This window comes from Aplysia californica, unplaced genomic scaffold (genome assembly GCF_000002075.1).
Source record: "Aplysia californica isolate F4 #8 unplaced genomic scaffold, AplCal3.0 scaffold00064, whole genome shotgun sequence".
In the NCBI taxonomy this organism is placed as follows: Eukaryota; Metazoa; Mollusca; class Gastropoda; order Aplysiida; family Aplysiidae; genus Aplysia; species Aplysia californica.
This window is the reverse complement of record NW_004797334.1, coordinates 1,702,737-1,708,693: the sequence shown is the minus strand read 5'-3', so window position 1 is coordinate 1,708,693 and position 5,957 is coordinate 1,702,737. Positions and strand designations below refer to the sequence as shown.

General features: G+C 42.8%; 1 long non-coding RNA gene across 1 annotated transcript in view; it reads left to right on the top strand.

Annotated features, from left to right (window-relative positions):
• Positions 1–3,016, top strand: part of LOC118477320 — a 17,840-nt gene extending 14,824 nt beyond the window's left edge. Inside the window, exons 2-3 of the long non-coding RNA XR_004858290.1 lie at positions 1,201–1,320; positions 2,939–3,016. This is a non-coding gene — a long non-coding RNA (uncharacterized LOC118477320). The remainder of the gene's footprint in view (positions 1–1,200; positions 1,321–2,938) is intronic.
• The last annotated feature ends 2,941 nt before the right edge of the window (positions 3,017–5,957 follow it).

Below are 5,957 nucleotides of genomic sequence, written 5' to 3'. Positions count from 1 at the left end.
ATATATATATATACATGGATTATAGGAAATAGCGAGATATTGATAGATAGATAATAGATGTGTGTCTATCTGTGTGTTTTGGTGCGTGTGTATGTCAGTGTGTTTGTATTTGCGATGTTTTGTGGAGGGGTATAAAAGGCGACGTGTTGGTTTTTCATTTGTTGTAAACGCAGTGGATATGCACTTTAAATTTTCAATGTATAAACAAGGTTTATGATAATAATATTGTGTTTTTCGTCAAAGAATGTATTTTATCTGTTAAACAAAATGCATGGTGTTGTCTGCCGAAAACAAACCCTTGATATATGTCAGAGGTGCTGAGTGGGTGGTTGGCGGATGCTCTGGTGTGGTTTGCTCTTTCTTTCTTATCAAACATCTATCGTCTGTATCTCCCCTCTTTCTTTTATGTGTTGGTTACTCTCTTGTAACACCCCAAATCTTCGGCACTTATATGACCTTATTGTGTTGCAAGTGCCGTAAAACTCTTACTAAAACTAAAAAGTGGTTCTGGCAAAATGGCTTACTTTTTAGCAGTCGAGAATGTGGATATCGGCCAAAATCAACACAGGGGTCACAAATTTGCAATTTTTTAACTGATGTCATTTCAAAAAAAGTTTAACATGTCATTGTTATTTCATACCTATAGATTGTGGACATGATGAAGTGGTATATGTTTAACGCCCCTATCTATACTAGTAGGTTATTTAAGAGGCGGGACATCCGAGTTTAACGTCCATCTCCGAAAGGACCGAGCCAAGTGAGAAATTCGTGGGAAGTGCCTTTCCCAAGGACACAAAGTCGGATGGAGCTATGGCTCGAACCCCCGAACCCTCAATCTCACGATCAGAGGTCCGGTAGCCTAACCACTAGGCCACTGAAGCCTCTTCTATAAATTGTACAAATTCAGCCTATAAGTTTGATGTAACTTTGCCCATCGAGGTAAAATCCGGAAAGTTTTTGTGGGTGGTTGGCGGGTGCTCTGGTATGGTTTGCTTCTTCTTTTCTATGAAACATCGTCCTTATCTCCCCTTCATCTTTTTATGTTTGTTACTCTCTTGTAACAGCTTTAATATTCAGGCGCTCATATAACATTATTCAGTTGGTTATTCAAAACCTCTACTAAAACTAAACTAACTAAAAGTTGTTCATTTTGTCAGAACACCTCACATATTATGTGCAATGTTTGTGTGTGTCTTCCAGAGACTTCAGCGAATCATCAACAGCGCTGAGCTGGTGTCGCCACACGCCTCAGCCATGGAGATGCTTGGCATTGTGAAGAAGAGAGAGTTCACCAGACTCTTCCAGAAGAGCACTATCAGGGTAGGTCCCAGCACGGATTGTCTTGTTTTATTTTAAACTAGCTGGACCCCCTTTCGATGAAAGGAATGATCGGTGCATTAACATTAACTGAAAGTCATTGGCCTACTATATTTACATCTACTGCAATGGGGCAATCAATCTTGAGAGATGCAAAATGTTAAAAAGTCTAGATATAGAGATGTATAGATTCATTCTCTCTTCCGCTTTCGTGGTTGTACACTCCAGAATTTTAAAGGTGCGCACGATTAGTGAACGGGAATATTACTTGTTTACAATGGCGTCTCAGAAGACGGACTTTCCCAAGATAAGATCGAAACGAAACTAATGAAAAACTGAAAATTTAAGTACAGTGAATTCAGGCTCCTCAATAAAACTGTGCACACTTTACATGATTCTGAATCACTGTTAATTAGAAAGTTAAGTGGTTGGAAAATTTTAGGCCTTCAAAGTGACGGACTTTCAAAAATATAATATGTTGAGATTCCCTTTTTTATTTGGTGCGATCATCATAATAATTGCCTTTCTCACCCTGCGCCAAGGTAAAGGCCACGTACAAACACTTTCTCTCCCTGCACCAGGGTATAGGCCACGGACAAACACGTTCCACCTTTCTCTATCCTGGGCTAGCCTCTTGATGTTGTGCCATGTCTTCTCACTGTTGGTTGAGATATTTATACATACATATCTTCATGAATGCAGATAAAGAAATTTAGATTAATAAGCTGCCTAAGAGCAGTCATAGTTTGCTCTGAATCATAAATTGTTTTTTTTTGTGTTTTTTAAAAATAATTTTTTTCAGTATGCTTAACTGGCATGCATGCGAAATAAACAACAGATAATCCAAAACTGAACCGGAAAATTTGAGGAGTTTAAACTTGCAATGGAAAGATTAATGAATCTGAAAAATGTATAAATACAAAGGCAGTTATGTCTGCGGTGGTGTAATTCAGAACGTGGAAGATGGAAAAATAGAAGAATAAAATGGTCGCTTTTAAGGACAAGCGGGCTAACCCAAATTTCGGGGATTTCCAGAAATATAGACCTACACCAAGAGTGGGCTTTGTCCTACCTATAGGAGAAGTTTGGTCTCACTGGTGTGTATATTTGTTTGGTTATAGAGAAAACTCTCATTGTCTTTTAAAGAAACTGAACAAGGTCAAAAACTTAACTTATGATTTTCTTAAAACAGCTTTTTTCAGGATAGCCCCCTTGTGCTTAAAAGCGACCAGTTGTGCACGTAATAAGAAGGCAGCAGGAAGAAAGATTCTATAAATCGAGAAAAATGAATGAACAAGAGAAAAAGAGAATGAAAAAGGAACCGATGACTAATTATCGAAAGCGAAGTGAATTTGTCCTCTATTTAGTTACTCATAGCAATCACCTTTGTTGTCTCAAGCGTCTAGACTTGAGATGCGAAAATTGTCTTGTCATTCCGAAGTCCATCTCTCTCTCTCTCTCTCTCTCTCTCTCTCTCTCTCTCTCTCTCTCTCTCTCTCTTTCTCTCTCTCTCTTTCGTTTTTTTGCTCTCACCGAGGTCATGAATTCTTTTCTAGCACGCTCGGCAACTTCCATTTCCCTTTGTCCTTTTAATACACGCTCCATTCTTCTCTTTCCTCAGAGAAATCGACTGGCGGATATAGCGAAGACGAAGCGGATAAACAGAAACTTTTACGATATCGTAGAGAAGGCGAAGTGGTAAGCTCTTGTCTTGTTGTTTCATATTATTGTTGTTGTTTTCTCTTATATTGCTGTAGCTTTTGTTAATGTTGTTGTCATTGTTGTTGTTGCCATTGTTGTTGTTGTTGTTGTTGTTGTTGTTGTTGTTGTTGTTGTTGTTGTTATTGTTGTTCTTTTTGTTGTTCTTGTTGTTGCTCCTCTTGTTGTCGTTGTGTTTTTTTCCTTTAACTGTGTTGTTCTCGTGGTTGTCTTTGTTGTTGTTGTTGTTGTTGTAGTTGTTTTCGTTGTTGTTGTTGTTGTTATTGGTGGTAATGGTGCAGTTGTTACTGTTCTTGTTTTTATTAGTTTTGGGGTGGTGATTATTGCTGTTGTTGTAGTTGTTTCTGATGAAATGCTGTTTTCCATGATCTTGTTTTTGCTGAAGCTGCTACTGTTGATATTTTTACTTTGTTGTTATTGCTGCTGTTGTTGTTGTCGTCGTTGTTGTTGTTGTGGTTGCTGTTGTCATTGTGGTTGCTGTTGTCATTGTGGTTGCTGTTGTCATTGTGGTTGCTGTTGTTGTTGTTGGCGTTGTTGTTGTTGTGGTTGCTGTTGTCATTGTGGTTGCTGTTGTTGTTGTTGGCGTTGAACTCGCTACTAAGCACACTATACGACATGTCAAAGACTGTGAACTTGGTCCCCTGTCTGGAAGGTGGGCTGGTAGGACATATTTGACCCACGCCAAGAAGGATGTTTGACCTCTTTTAAGGACAAGCAGGCTAATCCAGATTTCGGGGTTTCCAGAAATCTTGAGCTTCACCAAAAGTGGGCATTGCCCTACCAATAGAAGAAGTTTGGTTTCATTGGTGTGTATATTTATTTGGTTATGGAGAAAACTTTCCTTTTCTTTTAAAGAAACTGAACAAGAGGCACAAAATTTACCTTCGATTTTCTCAAAACGGCATTTTTCGGGATAGCCCCCTGTATATTTGTTTGGTTATGGAGAAAACTCTCCTGTCTTTTAAAGAAACTGAACAAGGGGCAAAAACTTAACCTTCGATTTTCTCAAATCAGCATTTTTCGGGATAGCCCCCTTGTGCTTAAAAGCGACCATTTGTACACGGCCACGGTTATAACATCTTGCTGTAACATTTTACTTTCCTGTGGCAGATCAGGTTCGACAACTGCCTCACTACAACGTTGGTTTTTCCTGAGTTAAGCACCGCTCTTGCACCTTTATGGTATGGGTTTAACCACTTTAAAAAAATTCAAAACAGTAAAATAAATACAATTTAAAACTATCAGATTTAATTACTGATTTGAACAGAACAAAACGGAGTTTGCTTTGTGGGTTGTGTCTATTTGACATTAGCGTTTACCAAAATAAAAACTTTCTTTTTTTTTTCCTTCATGTGAACTTGCAGGTTGTGCATATTTAGACGTTAGTTTATACCCCAAATTTTTTTTTTTTTTTGCTTTCTTCTTGTGACCTTACAGGTTGTACGTATTTGACATTAGCTAATACAACCCCCCCCCCCCCCCAAACCAAACAACAAACAAAAAACCCCCCCAACCCCCCCGCCTAAAAAAAAACCCCCCATTTTTTTTGTTTTCCCCCGGAACCCACCAGATGTCCCAATGTATACAGCCTTCACAATGACATAGACAGAGAGGCGGGCTGGGTTTTCTTGCGGCTTCCATTTACCCAAACAGCTGACCGTGAATGTGGAGCTGGGCGCCTCCAGTCTTAGGTTGGACAACCCGACAGACGACACGACAACTACTGAGCGCCGGGCCAGCGCGGGGAGTACGTCAAAGGGTTTGAGGGTTGCCTTAGAGGACGAGACGCGAGGCAGGACCTTCAGTGTTGGTGGTGGTGGTGATGGTGGTGGTTTTGGTGGTGGTGGTGGTGGTAGGGGTTGTGGAGGATTTAATGGAGGTGTAGGTGGAGGTGGAGGTGGAGGCAGCAGCGACGAATCTTCGTCAGCGGAGTCCGTAGACAGTCTTCTTGGTGGCAGCCGCGCGGCTTCAGATCGGAGTCTCCACAGCTTGCAGCCTCCCAGAACGTTCGTGTTCGCGCCGCCGTCCTACTCCTCTCTCTCTCCGGCGACCGCTGCAGGGTTGGTGGCGGTGGAGAGCGCTAAATCTATGACTTCCATCGGGGGGTCCTCGTCACGTCCCGCGGAGGCGGTGGCCTCATCGTCGTTGTCATCATCAATGCCCTCCCCGTCGACGAGACGTTCTAGCAAGCAGCCTCGCCACCGCCGACGCCAGCGCTACACGAGACAGAACGCCGCGTCCTCCTCACCGGAGCTGGAGGTCTCAGCAAGCAGCCCCTGCCCGTCCCTCCACACATCGCCCACCGGCCCCAGCAGACATCGCAGTTTCTCCATTGACCACACGGCCTCCTCGCCCATGCGCGCCGCTGACTCCCCGCCCAACAACGCGTCCTCCTCCCATCAACGGCTCCACTCGGGCAGTTCTCTCCCCTCTGCCACGTTCGTCAACGAAATCCCTCAGCGTTCCCACTCCTACCATAGACCTAATCACCAAATACCTCTCACGGTTGCAAACTCGACCTTGAATCGCGTCCGATTCTCGGATTCAATTCCCAATGGCAATCTGGTTCAGGTTACTTCCAACATTCTCCACTCGGAGGGCTTCGACTACGAGGGCAGCGATGACGAGAACGACGAGGTGAATCGAAGGAAAGATATATGTGACAGCAACGATGACGATGATGATGATGATGATGATGATGATGAGGATGATGAAGACGACGACAACGACGAAGACGACGATGACAGTGCGTTTTTACCTGTCAAACACACGCCAAGCGTCTTTTCCGATCACTCGAAGCTGCTCAAGACTTTTCGCGACGACAAGCACAATCTAGCAGAGGCCCTAGCCTGTGACATCTATAGCAATAAGGCCTTACTCCCCAAAACTAGCAACATAAGTTTGGCCCGCTCTATGCTTCA